Here is a 24500-nt window from a genome sequence, read left to right as displayed (position 1 = left end):
CACATGTCCACCCACCTGTACACATCTCCCAGTCCACCCACCTGTACTCATCTCCCAGTCCACCCACCTGTACACATCTCCCAGTCCACCCACCTGTACACATGTCCACCCACCTGTACTCATCTCCCAGTCCACCCACCTGTACACATCTCCCAGTCCACCCACCTGTACACATCTCCCAGTCCACCCACCTGTACTCATCTCCACCCACCTGTACACATCTCCCAGTCCACCCACCTGTACACATCTCCCAGTCCACCCACCTGTACACATCTCCTCCCACCTGTACTCATCTCCCAGTCCACCCACCTGTACACATCTCCCAGTCCACCCACCTGTACACATCTCCACCCACCTGTACACATCTCCCAGTCCACCCACCTGTACACATCTCCCGATCCACCTGTACACATCTCCCAGTCCACCCACCTGTACACATCTCCACCCACCTGTACACATCTCCTCCCACCTGTACACATCTCCCAGTCCACCCACCTGTACACATCTCCCAGTCCACCCACCTGTACACATCTCCACCCACCTGTACACATCTCCTCCCACCTGTACTCATCTCCCAGTCCACCCACCTGTACACATCTCCCAGTCCACCCACCTGTACACATCTCCACCCACCTGTACACATCTCCCAGTCCACCCACCTGTACTCATCTCCCGATCCACCCACCTGTACACATCTCCCAGTCCACCCACCTGTACACATCTCCTCCCACCTGTACTCATCTCCCAGTCCACCCACCTGTACACATCTCCCAGTCCACCCACCTGTACACATCTCCACCCACCTGTACACATCTCCCAGTCCACCCACCTGTACTCATCTCCACCCACCTGTACTCATCTCCGCCCACCTGTACACATCTCCCGATCCACCCACCTGTACACATCTCCCGATCCACCTGTACACATCTCCCAGTCCACCCACCTGTACACATCTCCCAGTCCACCCACCTGTACACATCTCTGCCCACCTGTACACATCTCCAAGTCCACCCACCTGTACACATCTCCCAGTCCACCCACCTGTACACATCTCCCAGTCCACCCACCTGTACACATCTCCGCCCACCTGTACACATCTCCCGATCCACCCACCTGTACACATCTCCCAGTCCACCCACCTGTACTCATCTCCCAGTCCACCCACCTGTACACATCTCCCAGTCCACCCACCTGTACTCATCTCCTCCCACCTGTACACATCTCCCAGTCCACCCACCTGTACACATCTCCGCCCACCTGTACACATCTCCCGATCCACCCACCTGTACACATCTCCCAGTCCACCCACCTGTACTCATCTCCTCCCACCTGTACACATCTCCCAGTCCACCCACCTGTACACATCTCCGCCCACCTGTACACATCTCCCGATCCACCCACCTGTACTCATCTCCTCCCACCTGTACACATCTCCCAGTCCACCCACCTGTACTCATCTCCACCCACCTGTACACATCTCCGCCCACCTGTACACATCTCCCGATCCACCCACCTGTACACATCTACTGATCCACCCACCTGTACTCATCTCCTCCCACCTGTACACATCTCCTCCCTCCCCCAACCTTCCTAGATCCATCTGACAGAGCCTCCAAGTTGGGCAGTGGAGGAGATAGTATCTGCAATCCCACCCTCTCACTGTCAGCGGGCTTAGGAAGCTACTAGAGCGCGATAAACACCTGAGATAAGGCACAGACAACAATCTCCCTCAGTCTGCCTTCTTACTCCCCAGTCATTCCCCGTCAGCTTGAAGATTCCGCCTCAAGAGCCATGTCACAAGATCAGGCTTGTCCTTAGTGAAATATACATTTTATGGCTCAATATTTTCAAAAGCGTATTCAATTTCTGGTGAGCTCTCCAATACAACTTTCAAATTTGCATAGTGCAGGACTTAGGCAATGTGACTTAAATTTTTTAAGGTAATAAATGAAATCTAATCCTGCTTGAACTGAAGCTGACATATATATGGTTCATGTTAAGTATTTGTACACAATATTCTGAGTCAGTCACATTCTCACAAACCATTAAAGTGGGAGTTTTCAGGTAATTTGGGCTTTATTATGGTAAAGACGTACAAATGGATTTGAAATTTCTACATTAACAACATTAAATCAACAAACTGTCAGTCAAACTATTGTCCAAAACAATCCATTGAGCTGTGTCTTTGATGGAGGAAGCATGGCCTGAATAATGGAAGACATTTTGTCTTTTTTAACAGCTATGTAACTATTGACATGGTAGAAGCTGTTATTCATAAATTGTGTCTACTTTGTCATCTGTGAACTTCTTAGAATTGCCTATCAAACAATATGTGACTGACTGTTTGAGAACAGCTGAAACGCTGGTCGTGCCTTTCATCCATTCACAGAGAATGAATTCCTATTGAGACAAACCACGGAACCTACAAGACAATTCCATTTCTTACCTTTATGTTTTTTCTTGAATCCTGGCTGTTACCTTGATAGAATATTATCTCTGGTACCAATAGCCCAATAACAAAGCCATGCACCTCTGATGGAACTGAGGTTGTATAGAATATGTCAGCTATATCTGCACAAGCATGAACCACGTCCATTTAAATCTGTAAGAGGTCATAACAGTCATCAGGAGTGTACAATTGCTCGTCCGACCTCCCTCGAAATCGTAGGTTCACAGCTCATCTCAATGTAATCATGACATGAGCCAGTCAAAGTAACTAATCTTTCTTGGGGAAAAACATCCACAACTCCTCTATTCGTCATCCATTGAGAGTTTCATAATCCTAGCATGAAATTAAACGAAGGTGAAATTCTGGCAAGCCATACAAACACCGAGATCTCCTCTGCTCGGATTCGGCGGCAGAGACAGCAGTTTCTAAAGCTCATCCTATCATCTTTGTTGCAAATGATACAATCCACTGATCTTGCACAGGGTCGTCTTGTGGCCCTATTCATAACTGATAACTTCATATATAATCACAGAACACAAAGCGTGCTGCTGAATGGGACATAATTACTTACGTTTACGACAGTGTGGGAAGACGAGAGTATTAAGTGGTGGGAGAAGGTGGAGAGGAATACCTAGATGCAGATGGGCCCCTGGGGATCCCGGGGGGTCCCGGGGGGTCCCGGGGAGTCCCGGGGGATCCCAGGGGGAGACAGGTACACCTGCAGCAGCCTTAGAAATACTGCTGCCATATGGTCGCAGGGGACACCGAGAATATGTACCTACCCATGTGGGGATTCAGGGCCAAGAAAGGTACCTATCCCACATCTATGGCAGGAAGGTACCTATCCCACATCTAAGGCAGGAAGGTACCTATCCCACATCTAAGACAGGAAGGTACCTATCCCACATCTAAGACAGGAAGGTACCTATCCCACATCTAAGACAGGAAGGTACCTGTCCCACATCTAAGGTAGGAGGGTACCTATCCCACATCTAAGACAGGAAGGTACCTATCCCACATCTAAGACAGGAAGGTACCTATCCCAAATCAAAGACAGAAAGGTTCCTATCCCATATCTAAGACAGGAAGGAACCTATCCCACATCTAAGACAGGAAGGAACCTATCCCAAATCTAAGACAGAAAGGTTCCTATCCCATATCTAAGACAGGAAGGAACCTATCCCACATCTAAGACAGGAAGGTACCTATCCCACATCTAAGGCAGGAAGGTACCTATCCCATATCTAAGGCAGAAAGGTACCTATCCGACATCTAAGGCAGGAAGGTACCTATCCCACATCTAAGACAGAAAGGTACCTATCCCACATCTAAGGCAGAAAGGTACCTATCCCACATCTAAGGCAGGAAGGTACCTATCCCACATCTAAGGCAGGAAGGTACCTATCCCACATCTAAGACAGGAAGGTACCTATCCCACATCTAAGGCAGGAAGGAACCTCTATCCCACATCTAAGACAGGAAGGTACCTATCCCACATCTAAGACAGGAAGGAACCTATCCCACATCTAAGACAGGAAGGTACCTATCCCATATCTAAGATAGGAAGGTACCTATCCCACATCTAAGGCAGGAAGGTACCTATCCCACATCTAAGACAGGAAGGTACCTATCCCACATCTAAGGCAGGAAGGAACCTATCCCACATATAAGACAGGAAGGTACCTATCCCACATCTAAGACAGGAAGGAACCTGTCCCACATCTAAGGTAGGAAGGTACCTATCCCACATCTAAGACAGAAAGGTTCCTATCCCATATCTAAGACAGGAAGGAACCTATCCCACATCTAAGACAGGAAGGTACCTATCCCACATCTAAGACAGGAAGGTACCTATCCCACATCTAAGGCAGGAAGGTACCTATCCCACATCTAAGGCAGAAAGGTACCTATCCCACATCTAAGACAGGAATGTACCTATCCCACATCTAAGACAGGAAGGTACCTATCCCACATCTAAGACAGGAAGGTACCTATCCCACATCTAAGACAGGAAGGAACCTATCCCACATCTAAGGCAGAAAGGTACCTATCCCACATCTAAGGCAGAAAGGTACCTATCCCACATCTAAGACAGGAAGGTACCTATCCCACATCTAAGGCAGCAAGGTACCTATCCCACATCTAAGACAGGAAGGTACCTATCCCACATCTAAGGCAGAAAGGTACCTATCCCACATCTAAGACAGAAAGGTACCTATCCCATATCTAAGGCAGGAAGGTACCTATCCCACATCTAAGGCAGGAAGGTACCTATCCCACATCTCAGGCAACACTTTTTTGGCACTTGCTTTATGGATTATGGAAAACTTGTTGTTTGGAAGGGGACAAAAAAAAATTGCTTTAATAGTTTTCTGCTCCACTACAGGTGGCCTAGTATTAAAGAAAATGGTTTAATATGGGAGGAGAGCCTGCAACACCACTGTTGCTATAGCAATGACGAACCTGAAGAATCAAGCAGAAAACTGTTGCGCATCTATCTATGCATTCTATTACCGTATTCTACTAATAAGTGTCTATAAGATATTTGCTAACATATTGGCTAGTGAACAATCCAAATTTCTTCCGATTGATCAATGTACACAAGACTTACTTATTTGTGTATAATACGCACTCGTGCGTTATATGCAACCTCAATTATGGGCAGTTAAATTCTGGAAAAATATATCTGTCATGTATAATACACACAGACTTTTCTTTTGTATCATTTTTCAGGCTGTCACCAAAATTTTATTCTAATAAGAGCCCCATATTTGTAATTTTGAGAGCGCCCTGGGCGCTTATTACGTCGAATACAGTAATTTTAGGAACAACAACAAACTTTATTAGACTCTGATGTTTGACTTCAGTGGGTTCTTGTTTAGAAAAAAAAAATTCTGCCTATTGGCAGGATAAAAAATAAAAAAGCAAATTCTGAATTAACCCCCCTCCATTTTAACAAAATTTACAGTGGGCAGTTTCGTAAAGCAAGTATAAAAGTGTGGCCTAAGGATCAGCATGGTGCTTGGTTGCTGTTGTTATGGTGTATAGTCAGTATGGCAGAAGAGTCCTCCGTGCTGTTGTACAAATAGACTTCAGCATTACGACTGTCGTAAGTCTATTTTAAGGTTTGGGAGTTACGATCACCTTAACACTGAGATCGCTCGGGACAATGGCACCCTGGTATCCATGCTTGTCTAAAGGGTTATGCCATCACAGTCCCATGACCTCATGCTGTCAACCACTTAGGGTCAATGCCACTTTGAACAGTGTTCCAGTCATATCAAGGAGTCACTTCATATGATGTGGGAGAAAAGCCGAAGTATTGTCGGTCTTAGATGTTTACCAGTTTGGTGAAACATTATGTTGCTGACAAACTTAAAACCATAATCTGTGCTAATCAGGACACATTAGACCACTGGGCCACACAAGTCTGAACCAGACTCTTTCTTTGTACATATGATTAAAGTCAAAATCTGCCCAACTCCTTTGATCCTGCTGTACCATGGGAAAATTGATTTTAAAAAGCGTAAAAAATTAAATCAAATTGGTTTGGGCTAAACTAATTAATAGTTTGCAGTTTGTTCGCTAATAATGAAACCACATACTGCTGTTCAGTATACATTGGACAAGAAACGACATGACAACTTGCGACAACTCAAACATGGTCTTCAATATGATAAAAAGTTTAATCTTCTGCTTCATAAATAAATCATGGTTTTATGGCTGATCTGTGTTGGTTAAGGTCAAGAAGAAACACAAATCACAATCATTATTTTTTTTATCTCCCCAGCACTGTTGAGTAACATATCCTGGACCATGTGTTTTAGCCATTAACTCTTGTGTAACAAGTAATTGCAGTTACCTCCCTTGAACTTGATGAATGGGCAGGGGTTATCTTTCCTTCCTGTCGGTTCATGTCAGACATATCATTTTATCTCTGAGAGTTTAATTTGATGTATAAGATGAACAAGATATTTGACACCATTTTTAATCATATGCAAAATGGTTTGTTTATTAGATTGATATTAATGCTTTATTTTTTTTAATGAAATCAAATCTTTGAATCTTATTCCAAGTTTGACAGTCTGACACCTTGATGGAAGTAAATAAAAATTCTCCACCTAATCACAAAAACATTTTCCTTCCTCTACATTCTTATGAGAAAACTGAATTATGTTCTATCTCATACACTGGTCTTACTTGTAAAAAGGATCATTGAATAAACATAAAATATAACAAAACAAATAAACACTATATGTGTATAACTTGACCTAAACAATTATCAAATTTGTATTTAATAAATTACAAGAATTGTTACTCTTGAATTCTTTCTATATTTATAATAAAACCCATATGGCAAAACTTGTTAAATGATTTCAGGGTCATTCTCCAGAACAAGATACAAGTGTAAACAAGATTTATTGCAGCTATCAAAGCAGCAGGTCATAACCCATTTATTCCCATTACAAATAACACATATAAATCTGATACTCAACCCACCTTAATGCTAATCATTTTCAGGTATCTGTACTGGGCAATTTCCTATTAGCCATATTTATATGATCTTGTCATGGTGGATCCTGTGATTTATGATGGTGTGCAACGACAGCGGTAGCACAATTATTTTCTGGAGATGCCACACATTCTCCCAGCCTTTGGGAGCATTGTAGTGGTGCTACCATGACAGTAGTCAGCAGGTTCTACTACACCAAATCAGAATCAGTCGTATAACAAGCAGTTTTCGTAGGGAGCCTTCAGTGCAAATTGAATCATCTGGCAGCTGTGATTGGATGATCTTGTGCAAGATTTTTGTTTTTGAAATGTACATCCATCCAGTAGTTAAAACTGACAATGTTTTTCTATATTTAGTGCTGTCTTTTGATAACATGATGACTTATGCTGAATGTGACCATAGATATATTCAAGTAAATGACATTTGGTGAGGAACTGGGGGTGGTGTGTTTAGCTTCCTGTACTCAGAAAAAGAGCTGGCTTCGCTATAGTCATTTGTTTGGTTTCTATTGCTGCTCTAAGGCCAAACTGTGCACACACATACAGGCTATAGCTGTTGAATGCTTTGTAATTTTTAAAAAATATGACATTTTATTGAAGTCTGTAGGAAAACATTTGGTTGTGTGTAGTCAGCAATATCTTAAAAGGGGGCTAGAGAACTGTAGCTGAGGCAGGAAAACCAGTGAAGACGAAGACCAAACTTTCTCTGGACTGACTGACTTTCACATGTCACACAAAGTCCCTTGACAAACAATTCATACCAACAGAGTTTGTCAGAAAAGAAAGATGTTTCAAATAACCTTTTCTGACAATCAAACTAAAAGAATTTCAAAAGCTGTGGAATTATTTGAATTCAATCACCAAAAAAAAGCATGCAACCAAATATCTTGTACCTCCTAACAATGAAGCCGCATGTACAGGTCACAATATTTAACCTCCACAGCTTAACACGGAGAGGTTTCAAAGTCCTGGCATTAAAATTTCAATATTTATCAAATTGCGTTTCTAGAGTATATTTGTGTCTGTCGCACCTGAGGACAGTGAAGAGATAGCAATCACAACCGGCAGTCATCCCATCACGTTGTGGTTCAGTCCTTCATGGTGGTCTCTGTGGGTGACAGTTCTATGTGATGTGACTCCGGCTGAATTGCACCATGGGATATGTAAGAACCGTGTAACACTTGACCACAGCCCCTGCCTAGTGGCAAGGTGTAACAATGGTCTCAACTTCCGCTAAGGCTAAGGAAAACAACTCTCCCGAGACAGTCGCTAAGGGAAACAACTCTACAGAGCCAACCGCTAAGGGTAACAACTCAGAGAGACAACCTATAAGGGGAACAACTCTGCAGGTAAAGGAAACAGAGACAGTCGCTAAGGGAAACAACCCTGCAGAGACAACTGCTAAGGGAAACAACTCTGCGGAGATAACCACTAGGGGAAACAAATCTGGGAGACAGCCACTAAGGGAAACAACTCTGCAGATATAACCGCTAACTCTGCAGAGACAACAGAAAAGGGAAACAACTCTGTGGAGACAAGCGCTAAGGGCTTCAACTCTACACAGAGAGATCTTTTATTAAAAACTTACTGGCAATCAGGAAGTCCTAAAGCTCAAATAGTCAAAACTAACAGAATACCTCTGATAATGTTCTAAATTCTACTAGCTCTAAGGATGTCGGGTTATCAGGCAAATAAGATCTGTCTAGTGGTTTATTGTGCTAATTTCTATCATTTGAGATCATAGCATACCGGAGAGGGTGACAGGGGTAGGATTTACATAGGGGTAGGATTTCAAGTTGGGTAATTATAAAAGATATGCAATGGGTGAGTCAGTCAGAGTGGGATTGAAAGGTTAAACAATGTTGAGTGTGAGGTATAGGGGTGTAGGGTAGGGATGTGGGTGAAGGGTGTGGGGTTAGGGATATGGGGTAGTGGTATGGGGTAGAGGTGTGTGGTTAGGAGTGTGGGGTGTGGGTGTGGGATAGGGATGCGGGGTTGGGGTGTGGGGGTAGGGATAGGGATATAGGGTAGGGGTGTGGGGTAGGGATATAAGGTAGGGGTGTGGGGTAGGGATATAGGTGAAGGGTGTGGGGTTAGGGATATGGGGTAGTGGTATGGGGTAGAGGTGTGTGGTTAGGAGTGTGGGGTGTGGGTGTGGGATAGGGATGCGGGGTTGGGGTGTGGGGGTAGGGATATAGGTGAAGGGAGTGGGGTTAGGGATATAGGGATATGGGGGTATGGGTGTTGGGTGTTGGGGTATAGTTGTGGGGTGTGGTGTGGCAATAGGGGTGTTTGGTAGGGTGTGGGGGTAGGGGTGTTGGCTAGTGTGGTGGGGTGTGGGGGTAGGGGTGTTTGCTAGTGTGGTGGGGTGTGGGGGTAGGGGTGTTGGCTAGTGTGGTGGGGTGTGGGGGTAGGGGTGTTGGCTAGTGTGGTGGGGTGTGGGGGTAGAGGTGTTGGCTAGTGTGGTGGGGTGTGGGGTAGGGTGGGTTTCGACCACAGACTGTAGAAGTTGGGGAAATCAAACTCCACCTGATGGGCCGAAGTTGTAACCACTTTTCCAACCAACATGCTCAGGGAAAGCTCAAGTGTGTGGTAAGTCTGAGGCGATTGTGCAAGTCTGACATATCAGAGGGAGAGGGGTAGAGACAGAGTGGGATAAGTGGGATTCAAACGGAAATGGAATTCAGAAGAACCAGGTTAAAGAACAGGTATTAAAATTCTGGAAAAGGTAATTGATATTCCAAAGTTTTACTTGTACTTTGATTCAGCTTTTCAGACTCATTCAAAAGCTCAAATGTGTAACAGGCATTTCATGTCAAGGAAATTGGAATCATCCAAAACATTGATTTGAAATCAAAACCTACTTAATTTACAAGGGAGATTACTGTGACTGTCATGAGGCCAATGTAACCTCTCACTACTTCATTCAACTTCTTTCCTTTTTCAAAGTGTAGAATTCTTAAAATACCATCAAGGAATGTGAAGTGGTTAAAGTGTCTTCAGGCCAGACCTTTTGGGGGTTTATGGATTTTGACAATGAAATAATTGGTGGTTAGGTTGAAAAAATAAAATGCATTTTTCAGGATTTTTAATCATCTAAAAGTTTAAAATTTGGATTGGTAAGCTTATAAAAAAATTTGATGATGATTTATCATTGGAAAAAGTACTGTTTTAGTCACATAAAAATTCTTTGGGATATTTTTATTGTGAAAACGATCTTTACTGTTGGTGGTATAAAAAAATCCTTGTCATTCTGTTACATTTTTTCTGACTTTTTTTGTCTAAGGTAGGCAGATCCGTAACAAAGCAATCAAATATGTAAGGCCTAATAGAAGTCTGGAGACACAGAAACACATAGTAGTTACGGCACTAAACTACAATGAATTCTAGTCACAAGCAGGAATGTCGCCCCACAGTCGCCAGCCCTTACAACAATGCAGCACCCTCACTGTCCTCCATTACATTAGCCACACATTAGTAATGTCGACATTACGGCATTCCGCGGCTACAAAACAGTTTCCATAAAATAATTACATAATCAATAGGTGCACTTCAGTGGGCTTTTCATCATGGGGAGACTCTGATTAAATGGCCATTTCTAACCTAGCCGAGACATGGATGGGTCGCTGTTATCCCCCTTGGTATCAATTTAACAAACATTATCCTGTTAAATTATTGTATTGGCAAACATGATAGAGGCATAACAACATTAATCATAGCTTTCTTACAAAACAATTTAATCAAGTCTGTTTTTTAGCTAGATAAATCACAGAAAAATGCATTTTATTGACAATAAGTGATATAGACATTAAAGGTGATATTTTAGTTTATTTAGGAGAAAAAGTCTGGACAAAATCCTCATGTAAGAAACACATGAATTTCAGCTTTATCAAATTCCATAAACAGGTTTGAGCTTTGTAATGTAAAAGAAACTATAACAATATTTTAATCCTTCTTCTCAAACACAAAAAATATTGCTGGAGATTCTTCTGTTTAAAGAATCTAAGCATGGTTAACTATCATATTGTCTTCAAACAGGGTAAGTAATTCAATGCTCAATTCAACAAAAACAGATCTGAAAGCAGGACACAATGACTACATCACAAAATATACTTCTTAAACTGATCATCAAAATATATTCAATATCCAATCACCATAAACAGCAATTAAACCACTTTAAAGAAAGAACTTGATAAACTTCACAACTGTAACATGTCAACATAACAAAAGTCAAAATAACATTAAAAAAATATCCAAATGTTTCAAACCAAGACAATCAAATAATGCTACTTACAGTATTGAAAAGAAACAGCCCATGAACATCAAGCAGGAACGTAAGCTCCCCAACACAGTACTATCATAAACCACACACGCACACAGACGTCCTCCAGCTCCGTCACGACCTCTCACGTAGTTCTTAAAGGGGCATACCGGCCTGCACTAAAGGTAGCCTGGCCCTGTAGGTTATATAACCTTTGTTATCAAACCCTTACAAATATACCACCCTAATCTGGGCTATAACAGCTATCATGGAGAATATATCACCGTAGCGGAACAGAGAGTGCTCACTGTGGCCAATACAAGGCTTTAACATCAGGGTAAGAACTGAAACAACTTGGCCAGGCGACCAAGGAGCATCCAGCAATTGGGAGGGCTCTGGTCAGTGAAGGGGAGCATCAATAGTTGCTGATGCTGTCAGGAGGATTTTGATGGGGCGTTAATCAGGTGCAATTACATGTAATCTTTTATGTGCCCTGCTGGTGATACTTTGAATCCATGTCCTTTTATCATCAAATGCTTTTGATAAAATTAAGACAAGTTTGTTTACAATGCAAAACATTTAAATAGAATTAGTTCGAAGTAAAGGGATTTGTTTAAGCTTGCTGCAAGACTAAAAGATGTAACTTATACCACATGAGGAATTTTGAAGAATTAGCCACAACATTTTATGAAAGCATGAATCTGTAAATATATTGATTTGTTTCAACACCGAAATCTTGACTTCATTAAACTTTATCAAAAAAAGGATCTAACGAAGCATAACAAACCAGTTCCTTAACATGATAAAAAGTGTTTAAAACAGCAATATATCCTCATGACCTCACCCCATTAGATCAGTGGTGGCTCCTGTTTAAAAACATACCAATCTTCATGAAAACAAAATTCTTTAAATTTATTTTGATTGCTGTACAAATTTTGATCCTCCCAAGATCTCCCGATTTCTGTTCAGCCACCGGGCTCACAGCACCAGGACTACGATGTGCTCTCTGCACAGATTTATCTCCTGGTTTACATTTCTGGGTGTGTGGGAGGCAATCATTCATAATCTTCCGACAGGCTGATATGGCTTATAAAACATGGACCCTGATGGAAGTTCATGAGGAACAATTTAGTTGTGGCAATTGGGAAATGAGTGAGTGAGTGAGTGTGGGGTCACAACGTTTTAACCAATCTTCCTGCCTTACAGTGAGTGAGTGAGTGAGTGAGTGAGTGAGTGAGTGAGTGAGTGAGTGAGTGAGTGAGTGAGTGAGTTGGGTTTGATGCCACTTTTAACAGTATTACAGTTATATCAGGGTGTGTCAGCTTAATGTGGGAGGAAAGCCCGAAGTGATGCAGGTCTCAGATGTTTACAACTTCGGTGAAATCCAAGAGCACGGGTATGGTGCTGACAAACCTAGAAACATAATCGGGGTGAACCGGGATTCGAACCTACAATCATAGGTTGCTGGTGTACCCAAGGGATGCAAATCTGCACAGCGAATCACAGCGCCTTAGACGACTGGGCCACCCATGCCCCCCCTGCCTTACAGAGCAGGGGGCGCCAGTAGGTTTCACACACTGTACCCATGTGGCAAATTTAAACCATGTGAAGAAATATTGATACCCTCTCAAGTGAAACGTATAATTCGTCTAATAATAAACTCATATTGATATGATTCCATTTATTTTATATATTTCTACTGAAAACTGATCCGGAGTAGAATAGGTCTTCAGCAACCCATGCTTGCTGTAAAAGGCGACTATGCTTGTCGTGAGAGGCGACTAAGGGATCGGGTGGTCAGGATCCCTGACTAGGTTGATGCATGTCATCAATCCCAATTGCATGGATTGATGCTCATGATATTAATCACTGGATTGTCTGGTTTAGACTTGATTAATTACAGACTGCTGTAATATAGCTGGAATATTGCTGAGCATGGGTTAAAACAACAAACCAACCAACCAACTAAAATATGTGTTGTCTTGCAAGGGACAAGTGGTAACTGAAATAAATAAAAAATTCAAATTTTCCGAAAGAAACTAGACAGTGAAATTGTGTTTAACAATCACTTCATTATTGCTCAGATATCAACCAGGAACAATCCAGCAACCATGCTAAACATAAGATCCCAGGTAAGGACACCCGCTCTGAGTGCTGTGGTTTACTTGGATGACAGTCAGGTGGTGAAGTTTCCAAGGCTCATAACACAATAGTGTTGATGTTAAAAAGCCAATATTCCTTTTAGCACTTGACTGCAGTGTGCCAAAGTGGGGGATCTACGACTGGAGACTGACATGGTTGGTGTCCCCTGGGCATGTAACCTACGCCTGTGGGGGGCACTTACATCGGCAGGGTGGTTGTCAGGGTCTCACAATGCAGTTGGGGAAATTGTTTTGCGATTGTTGTTATAAGGGGGACACACATGGCTGAGTGGGAAGAGTCCAGTGTATGTGTGTGTGTGTTAGAGAGAGAGAGAGTGTGTGTGTGTGTGTGATAGTGTGTGAGTGATAGTGTATGTGTGTGTGATAATGTGTGTGTATGTTGGCATGTTTGCCCCACTCACACCATCCCCACCCCCAACACCCTTTCTGACCACCCCCAACCCCACCCCGCCAGCCCTTTCTCACCACACCCAACCCCACCCCCACCCCCACCAGCCCTTTCTGACCACATCCAACCCCCACCAGCCCTTTCTGACCACAACCAACCCCACCCCCACCAGCCCTTTCTCACCTCATCCAACCCCCACCAGCCCTTTCTGACCACATCCAACCCCACCCCACCAGCCATATCTGACCACACCCAACCCCACCCCACCAGCCCTTTCTGACCACACCCATCCCCACCACACCAGCCCTTTCTGACCACATCCAACCCCCACCAGCCCTGACCACACCCAACCCCACCCCACCAGCACTTTCTGACCACATCCAACCCCACCCCACCAGCCCTTTCTGATCACACCCATCCCCACCCACCAGCCCTTTCTCAACCACATCCAACCCCCACCAGCCCTTTCTGACCACATCCACTCCCACCCCACCAACCCTTTCTGACCACACCCATCCCCACCCCCACCAACCCTTTCTGACCACACCCATCCCCAGCCAGTGCTTTCACCAATGAAACATGCCTCACTTTATGCCTGTCAACTCTTTCTAATTTATGAATGCATGTTATGACAACTGCATCAGATACAGATCAGGGAGGAGCAAGTCACACACACACGTGTGATCAAGTGTCACATATGTGTGAGTCAAGCATGTCATGTCACTTGTGTGTCACTCAACCTGTCACTCAACTACTGTATAATGTTGGCATAATGTAGCAATATACTACGCAACATATGTAAAGGATCGGCCGACATAATGCCTGTTATACAACCTCCCAGGCAGGTGATATAATTACATATCCCCTGAACACAGGATGACAGGCCAATGATAGAATAATATTTCACTTAAATGTGAGATAACCTCAGGGTTATGTGTTTTGTTACTTTAACTAAATATTCATTGCACTGATGCAGGTGTTTGAGGACATTGTCTAGTTATTGTTGGCGTAAGTCCTTATGGTATTCACAGTGAAAGTTGTGTCAAAAGATTTGTTCTGCCAAAACTGTGGGTGAACATTGATTCAAGTCACATCAGCAGTTTTAGAGTCAATAAATAAAGGATGAAATCTCAGTTGAAAGGAACAATATTAACTGCTATTTCAATAAGTATATGTCCTTTCAACATTTTGGGAGAAATACCCAATCCATACAGAAAATATGACAATTTCATCAACAAATACATCATCACAGTTACTTTGCCCTTGAGTTATATATTTTCCATTGAAGGAAGTATGACATGTTCAGCATCCATCTATTCATTCAGCATCTCTATTTGGAACTTTATCGTATATTTCTTGGTTTATAGATTTTATACATGTGATTTCTCTGACTTAAACTATGTTATGGTTGAAACATTTCTCTATAATTTTGCATAATGACCTATAGATGCGTCAGTTTTATTTGTATATAATGCATGTTGGGAATGGCCAGTGAATTCCTGGCTCAGAATCAACTGCAACAACAATTGTGTGATGTAATTATAATGGTTTAAAATTAAAGAAAACTTCAGGATGGGAGGAGGAGAAAAAATAAAAGACAGTTCAGACAGATTTGCTTTTTCGATTATATTTTGTTTCAATTTTTCAGAACCAATTATAAAGATATTCTATTAGTTATATTCTATAACTTTCCATGCATCTGTCTTGATAGCACCACAGTGACAGCACCACAGGGACAGCACCACAGTGATAGCACCACAGTGACAGCACCACAGTGACAGCACCACAGTGACAGCACCACAGTGACAGCCCAACAGTGATAGCACCACAGTGATAGCACCACAGTGACAGCACCACAGTGACAGCACCACAGTGACCGCACCACAGTGACAGCACCACAGGGACAGCACCACAGTGACAGCACCACAGTGACAGCACCACAGGGACAGCACCACAGTGACAGCACCACAGGACTCAATACAAGGAACCAAAAGCTGGGAGACCAGTGTGTGACATGCTTGTCTCTACACTGGAGCCATTCTTTCAAAACAATACGAGGACCACAGGAACACATACGAGGAACACATATGAGGACCACAGGAACACATACGAGGAACACATACGACGAACACATACGAGGAACACGTGAACACATACAAGGACCACAGGAACACATACAAGGACCACAGGAACACATACAAGGACCACAGGAACACATACGAGGACCACAGGAACACATACAAGGACCACAGGAACACATACGAGAAACACGTGAACACATACAAGGACCACAGGAACACATACAAGGACCACAGGAACACATACAAGGACCACAGGAACACATACGAGGACCACAGGAACACATACAAGGACCACAGGAACACATACAAGGACCACAGGAACACATACAAGGACCACAGGAACACATACGAGGACCACAGGAACACATACAAGGACCACAGGAACACATACAAGGACCACAGGAACACATATAAGGACCACAGGAACACATACGAGAAACACGTGAACACATATAAGGACCACAGGAACACATACGAGGACCACAGGAACACATACAAGGACCACAGGAACACATACAAGGACCACAGGAACACATACGAGAAACACGTGAACACATACAAGGACCACAGGAACACATACAAGGACCACAGGAACACATACAAGGACCACAGGAACACATACGAGAAACACGTGAACACATATAAGGACCACAGGAACACATACGAGGACCACAGGAACACATACAAGGACCACAGGAACACATACAAGGACCACAGGAACACATACGAGAAACACGTGAACACATACAAGGACCACAGGAACACATACAAGGACCACAGGAACACATACAAGGACCACAGGAACACATACAAGGACCACAGGAACACATAGGAGGATCACACGTGAACACAAATGAGGAACACGTTAACACATACGAGGACCACATACGAGAAACACGTGAACACATACGAGGACCACAGGAACACATACGAGGATCACATGTGAACACAAATGAGGAACACGTTAACACATACGAGGACCATGTGAACACATACGAGGATCACGTGTACACACACGAGGAACGCTGGAATACATGAGGACCAAATGAACATATACGAGGAACACGTTAACACATACGAGCAACATGGGAACACATACGAGGAACACGTGAACACACAAACTCTGATGCTGCCATGGAAAACAACAATGAAAGTCCTGTTTTCACTGATTCTGTTCCTTGTGCTGCGATACATTGTCAAAAAAATCTACAGCTACTCCTGATGTTATATGTGTCTTCTGAACACTGTATCGATAGTTCTTCATTGTTATTTCTTGAGAACACCCAGGAACAAAAACGTCTTTTTGATTCCTATTCCAACCATCATGCCAGCCAGCTGTGGGTTATGTCCTGCATGTGTGCTGCACAAACTGTTACAAGCAGACCCTTATTTGTACAAGTATGATGATCATCAGCGTCAGTGACGACCAGCCAATTTCCCCCGGAATTTCACTACAGGTGTGATACTGTATATATAGCCCATGTAAGACACACAGACAGGTGGGGAGACAAATACGCCTTCGTAGGCATGAGATCACCGACTTAGATTCCCATCATGCATCTCCCAAAATTACAGAATGGAACATATAAAGAATTCAACTTAAAAGTGGCTTTTATTTTAAATATGTTTAACTTCTAAGACATTTTCACAGATTGCAGGCCTTGTTTTCACAGGTCTACTAAAGCCTGTCAGTATAAATGTTACGGGACAAGAGTTATGGTCCAAAAATAACGTTTGGAGAACTTTTCCATTGATCTTTTGAAGTAAGTCACATTTTTTTCAGAGTATATCATCCGCAAAATCCATTACATTGTCAAAGAAGTCTTTGATCATAAACAAAAATCAATGAGACAACCCGTAGAGCATAAATCATATTACCAGCGAGCTAGGCTGGGAGAGGCTGGAGCTGCCACGTATCTGGGGTGGAAAAACTTTGTTTTTTGTCTTTTAAAAAAATTATCTTTAGCTGCTGCTATAAGAGTGCATGAAAAACTAGAATGCCATTGTTTTCTCTTTGCTGTGATAGTTTGGTGTAGTACGCTTGCGCTTGTTGTTGTTTTAGGAGATGTTGTGCTTGTTCGCTTATTATTGTGTAGCTGTACAACATTGTAAGCATTGCAATACTGTTGTTTCATCATATTGTTTAACTGCATTGTAAACATTCTCGCATTGTTATTTGGTAGGAGGAAAACGCTTGGGTCATCTACATCATCATTGTCTCCGCTGTCACCACCCCAACCAACATCATCACCATCGGCGTCACCTCATCACCAACGCTGCAATTCTTATCCTCACCATCCTCATCATCACCAATACCATCACCATCAGCATAATCAACATCACCATCAACATCATCGACATCACAATCAACATCATTAACATCACCACCACCATCACCATGCCCAACACCACCATAATCAACATTGCCATCATCACCACCACCTCCATCATCATCATCATCATCATCATCATCATTCCCATCAACATCACTATCATCTCCATAACCAACATCCTCATAGAGTAGGCCACCCGCCATCACTAATACCAACATGGTCATCATAAAAAATTACAGGCGACTGCTTGTTGTATGAGGCGACTAACCGAATCAGGTGGTCAGGCTTGCTGACTTGGTTGATGCATGCCATCGTATCCCAATTGCATAGATCAATGCTCATGATATCAATCACTGGGTTGTCTGGTCCAGACTCGATTATTTACAGACTGCCTTCATATAGCTGTAATATTGCTGACTGAGGCGTTAAACAATAACAAACAAACTTATCAAAAGACTTATCTTTAGACCAGATATGTTACTTGATGACACAAGCCCTAAATTTCGCACTTTAAAACAATTAAGCTACATCGTTAACATTTCAACACAATATGATTTCCTGCATCACTATGTGAATAGAGTCATGGATATTTGGGATGTTCAACTACTGTGAGAATCCTTTAATCAGCCAGTTACCTTATCATCAATTTCATATCTAAAGGCCTAAAAACTAACGCTGTTTGTAAGTGAGTGGTTATCAATGCCCCATCGGAGAGAAGCGGCTACTCTTCACCAATCCCAATCCAGGTCATTAGCCACAATCAATACCTGGCACCTCGTCCTACGGACCACAGAAGTTAAAAGGCAAAAAGTTAATTAGATTAACTTGTCCTATCAAGTCTGGGCCCTGACTTTATCACCCTACCTCCTCTAATATGATTTGTGACAAATATGAAATTCTTCCGTTTATGAACCAAATATTGATTTTCAACTTTGGACAGGGATTTGTAGATTCTCTCTTGGAATGGGGGTAATACAGCATTCTCACGTCTCAAATTTCTTCTGCTTCAACTCCAACGTCTCACTTCTCATTCGTCATAACATAATACACTTCACTTGCAGCAGAAAATACTATCTTCCTGCCAACTCTGAGTAGCTGTTGTAAAAGTGTCTGAGCTTGAAATGTACTGAAGCAGACGGTCAGTTTTACCCTCGTCTCATTTGGTCCTCACAATTTGTGAATGTAAATATTGTCAGGTCGTGTACAATGGATTGTCTTATGATACCCAAGTCATACTATCCTCAAGACTGATTGGTACTATAACTTCCTCAGTGAAACTTGAGTAGATAACATACATGAATAATGAGAGGAACTATTTTCGTATCCAACTGTACAAAAGAACAAAATTGTATATTAAACCAAAAATACATTTGATTCATCCACACAAGCTCTCGACTGACACATGATATATCACATGCTAAACATGTCTAAAGAGATATATCAACTTTTGATAGAGATATTCCCCTATACCATGTTCCGCCAGACTACTGACTCATGATACATAGGTAAATATTATGAAATATCTCCCAGTAAACAATTGCATACAAGTAACAGTACTTTATGAAAAATCATAAATAGGGAATTTACAAGGAATGTAATCAGTACTCAAAGGACAATTCATCTCTGTTTGGCCATGTTTGATGGCATCCTCCTAGTAAAACTTCATGATTTTTGTAATGTCTTACCTTCTGCTCATATTGTGCCAGTGAAGAGGCTAATAACACAAATGATCCTAAGTCTGAACACAAGAGGTGCAATACAGCATATATCACACCCCATACATAATGTCAGACTGAACCAAACTACCAGGGGTGCTGGACAGTGGGAACTAAATAAAATATTACATAGAATTTAGGGTTATCCACCCCTAGTTGTTTATATGAACATGGCAGGCTTAATCATCTGAGAAGTTTCTGGATGGGACAGTTTCTGGAAGGTTGGTTGTACCTATATAAGAGTGACAAGAGGGCAATTAGAGGCCTTTTGCGACCTGACTTGTGTTTTATCCACATGCCAAGTGTGGTTTGATGACTATTTGTAAACACCTAATTCCAACACTAGTCTGGATTCAAGACCAGAGACAGACCTGTTCAGTGACAATATTCTGCACTTCCATTAAGTCCAGGGACTGTAGGTTATTCCTGCTTCCTCTTTTTTGACCCATTGATTTGCCTGTTTGATTGTAAACCCAAAACTGTGTGTTTAAATATTATTTATTGATTATTCATTATTCTTGTGTGATCATTTACTGATTTCACAATTTAGTTCTTAGTGAAATGATTTCTGGGTTAACCGCTGTGATTCAGTTTGGAAATAACACCAGAATAAAACCTTCCTCACTCACTCCTTGAAGTTGAGATACAGAAATGTGTGTTTGATATAACTGCGTAATGCCCCTTCAAGATGGATGCAGGACATGGGGAACAGACAGGATGCTAATGTCCTGAAAACTTCTTGATATTAAACTGGGATATGATAAACTACATACTCCAGCCAGAACAGGACCTTTACAGCCATTGCCGAGTTCTCCCAGAAGACATTGCACTTAGTGTAATACGTGTCTACATACGCACAAAACCTGGCTTGTCCAAACACTACATAGCTGACACATACCTCTGATTGTCCTGGAATAATGTTGTGTAGCGGGAAATATCAAACACAGTTTAGGCCAAAAAGAAAATACTTGTGTTTCCGGTACCTGATGACCAAACATTAATTTCTCATGCAGAGTTCATGAAAAGTTTTCTCCCTCACTTGTGAACCTTTCACGGATGTGTTTCTTGAACATAATGATGAGTTTTGGGGGTGACTTTCCACACAACATACAGCATTTATAAGCAATACTCAAGAGTATTGTCACAATATAAAGAGATGCTGAGTCCAAAAGAAAAAAGAAACTCCATGCAGCAATTTGACATTGTAGGCCCTCAAAACACTCTTGTGTTTCTTATACTCCATTCATCGCTTCCCAGGGAATGTTCACCAATTGAGTAACTGGGTGCCATTGTACAGAGCGATCTTAGCGCTAAGGTGATCGTAACTCCCATACCTTGAAATAGACTTACGACAGTCGTAGCGCTAAAGGTTTTGTACAACGGCACCCTGTTCACTTATTTCATTAACTACATGTACAAATGTTTCATAATTTGCTCGTCACGGCAAAGACCCGGGTTCGATTCCCCACATGGGTACAATGTGTGAAGCCCATTTCTGGTGTCCACCGCCGTGATATTGCTGGAATATTGCTAAAAGCGGCGTAAAACCAAACTGGCTTCTTGAGTGTTATTGGTCAATTTCTGAAGACATCATGACCGATCTTGCACGTGTACACCCAGGTGTAATAAACTGATTAATCATGATGGATGGTGTATACGGACTTTTATGTCCACACACAGTAGGAGATAACTTATTGATTGCTTGAAATGATTGATTAGAGAGAGAGTATGATTGGTCTATCTGAAGATATCTTATTACATGTCTAGATATAAGATATTAACAGCTAGTAATTTGCAGGCAATCTTGCAGTGGAAATTGTTAATCATATGTCTGACTTGTAGAAGGTAAAAATCACGTACAGTGCAAAGTGAAATAAGAGCAAGCCTCCCAATGACCTTATGAGAAAAGCCTTAGGCCAGTCTCCCTCTCAACAGAGAAACAAGGAGTGAGTGAGTGAGTGAGTGAGTGAGTGAGTGAGTGAGTGAGTGAGTGAGTTATTTGTTTGTCATTTTTAGTAAATATCAATCAAATCTGTGTCTGTCGGGGGCCCCTTCCCTGTCACTACAAGATGTACGGTATTGCCAGCAAGAGCAACAAGTGGAAGGATTCTTCACAGTTCCGTCCTCTCCAAACCCAACATTCAGAAGACATAACTCACATAGTCCCTAAATAACACGTTGAGGGTTCCAAGGGCAGCAGCTGCTGCTGCTTCACAAGGAGGGAGGGGGAGGGGTAGGGGGGAGGAGGAGAGGGGAGTCCTCTAATTCCACAACCGCTTCTATCTCCTGTACTTCGTCAAGGGGCAATGACAGGAGTTTGGAGAGTGAGTGAGTGAGTGAGATAGTGGTCACCAACAATGGGCTTCAGAAATCATATCATGGTGTGTCATGTTGATGCAGGAGGAAATCAAATTGTGACACAGGGCACAGAAGGGAGGAGGGAGGGAGGGGGAGGGAGGGATTTTGTGCATATGATGTTTTTATTGAATTTTTATTTATCCCCTTGGTCCCAAGGTTATATTCAATGGCAACATTTCATTTTCAGTAAGTAAGTTCAGTAAGTTCCACAAAATGATGATAGCGCTTAGGTGACATAGGTGACATAGCTTATGACCTTCCTTCCCCTACGATTGCCTTATGGAATGGGGCCCAAAGCCGAGATAATTTTCAGTTCAGGGAATATACTGATATAGTAGTTCTAAACACATTCTGAAAAAAAAATGCATTTGTAAGCTTCTTCCATCATCATTAATTTTGGTGTGTAATTGTTTCTCTTGTTTCTTAAGTAAAGAATACATAGCTACACATAGCATGTTACCAAACTCTAATATTTCTACCTCAGTAATCAGGCTTATGAATTAATTAAAAAGCTCGGATAAGAAGGTGCCATCTACCAAAAGGTAGTAGTGGGCATGGTATGAGTGAGTGAGTGAGTGAGTGAGTGAGTGAGAGTGAGTGAGTGAGTGAGTGAGTGAGTGAGTGAGTGAGTGAGTGAGTGAGTGAGTGAGTGAGTGAGTGAGTGAGTGAGTGAGTGAGTGAGTGAGAAATGGCTTCACACATTGAACCCATGAATCGAACACAGGTGTTCTGTGTGATGAGCGAATGCTTTAACCACCAGGCTACCCCACCACCCCTCATAGGAAAGGCAACATCTCTAGTCCTTCACGAACTCTATTCATCCCACACAAGCAGACTCACACTACTTGCCAAGCCTGATGATAGTTATATTGATGAAGACCCAAACCCTAAATGCGCCCACACCAACATCTTCCTATCACTGACAAGATCAACTTCACAAGCCACCATCTCCCTAATCCAAACTACACAATCTCCTCCCCACCACTAATGACCAAACTTAAAGCATATCTCTTAATCAGCACTTTTCTCCTAAGACACTTCTCCAGACAGCGGCCGTCCCAAATGTCTGGGCTAATCCCCCAGGTGACCGCTACCTGCTGATGAGGTCCAGGGACACCTTGGTTTTATGGAGAGTCCACTCTACAGAGATCAAGTCACTCCAAGGTGTGATAGCAGGATCAGGCCGGGCCCAGATCAAAGGGTCCGTGGCCTTCTGCTTAATTAGCCCCACTCAACATGGAAGGCTCCAGGCATGTTCTCACTGCCTTCCTGTCATGCCTTTATGCGCCATGCCTTCAGGGAGCATCTCAAACTCAAAAAGTAGTTTTCCTTCAAGTAGTTTGTTGCTTAACGCAACACTCATAAATATTCAAGTTGTATGACAGGCTTTATACATCATCAAGTCTAGATCAGACAAATCAGGGATATTATTGTAAGCAACAACCCAGGTTTTCGGGGTGTGATGGCTTTCAAGTCACTGTCAAGACCACCTGAGGCTGCCGGACCTGAAACCTGGACTCCACATCAGTGAGTGAGGGAGTATTCGTCTTACTCCAAGCACTCTAGTCCTGCGCCATGACTGTGGAATTTATATTTTTTAGGTATTTTTTTACTAAAAGCTCAGGCAAGTCTAGAGCAAACTGAACCAATATAGTTTGCTTGAATGCAAAAAGCAGAAGAGGAAAGGTTCTCTCGACGAAATAAAAAATATAATTATTTTAAATAAATGTTTTCATTGACTAAGTGTTAGTCTACAAACACTCCAGTTATCCCAAATATCAAAAGATAAGATCCTCTCAAAAAGACATGAGTAACAGACCAAACTTTCACAGACGAAAATTCTCAATAATAGGTGAATAAGTAAATGGGCTTTCCCTCCACTTTTAGCAATACACCTACAACATTATGGCATCCCATTAGAACTGACTTCACACACTGTACCCATGAACTTCAAATAAGGCCACAATATATTGATTTTTAGGTTTTCCTTCAGTCAATCAAGGAAAGCTGGAGACATTTTTCCCTTCATATTTACCTTGTCATTCATAACCTATTTTGTATTTGCTAAAGTAGGCATTTATTTTGTTTGGTTGGTTCAAATTTCAGAGTAATATTCCTTATCTATAATGACAACTTACAAACATAGAACATGACCCTAACAACACCTGTTAAATCCAATAGAATATACATGTATAATGAAGAGGATCCAGTGAAACATTAACATCTTTAAACAATGTATTT

General features: G+C 42.4%; 1 protein-coding gene across 4 annotated transcripts in view; it reads right to left on the bottom strand.

Annotated features, from left to right (window-relative positions):
* LOC124113419 (hemicentin-1-like) overlaps positions 1-24500 on the bottom strand; it is a 114190-nt gene that overhangs the window by 45510 nt on the left and 44180 nt on the right. The window contains exon 1 of one of the 4 annotated variants that reach the window (XM_046473764.2): positions 11256-11347. The exons of 2 other annotated variants lie outside the window; for them this stretch is intronic. The gene's annotated coding sequence lies outside the window, so the exon portion shown is untranslated. Of the gene's footprint in view, positions 1-2446; positions 2806-11255; positions 11348-24500 lie in introns of those variants that run through there. One more of the 4 variants, XM_046473762.2, reaches the window with a different exon arrangement.

Source organism: Haliotis rufescens, unplaced genomic scaffold (genome assembly GCF_023055435.1).
Source record: "Haliotis rufescens isolate VD_foot unplaced genomic scaffold, xgHalRufe1.0.p SCAF_27, whole genome shotgun sequence".
Taxonomy (NCBI): domain Eukaryota; kingdom Metazoa; phylum Mollusca; class Gastropoda; order Lepetellida; family Haliotidae; genus Haliotis; species Haliotis rufescens.
Note: the sequence above shows the minus strand (reverse complement) of the source record. Positions and strands in the feature narration are given on the sequence as shown.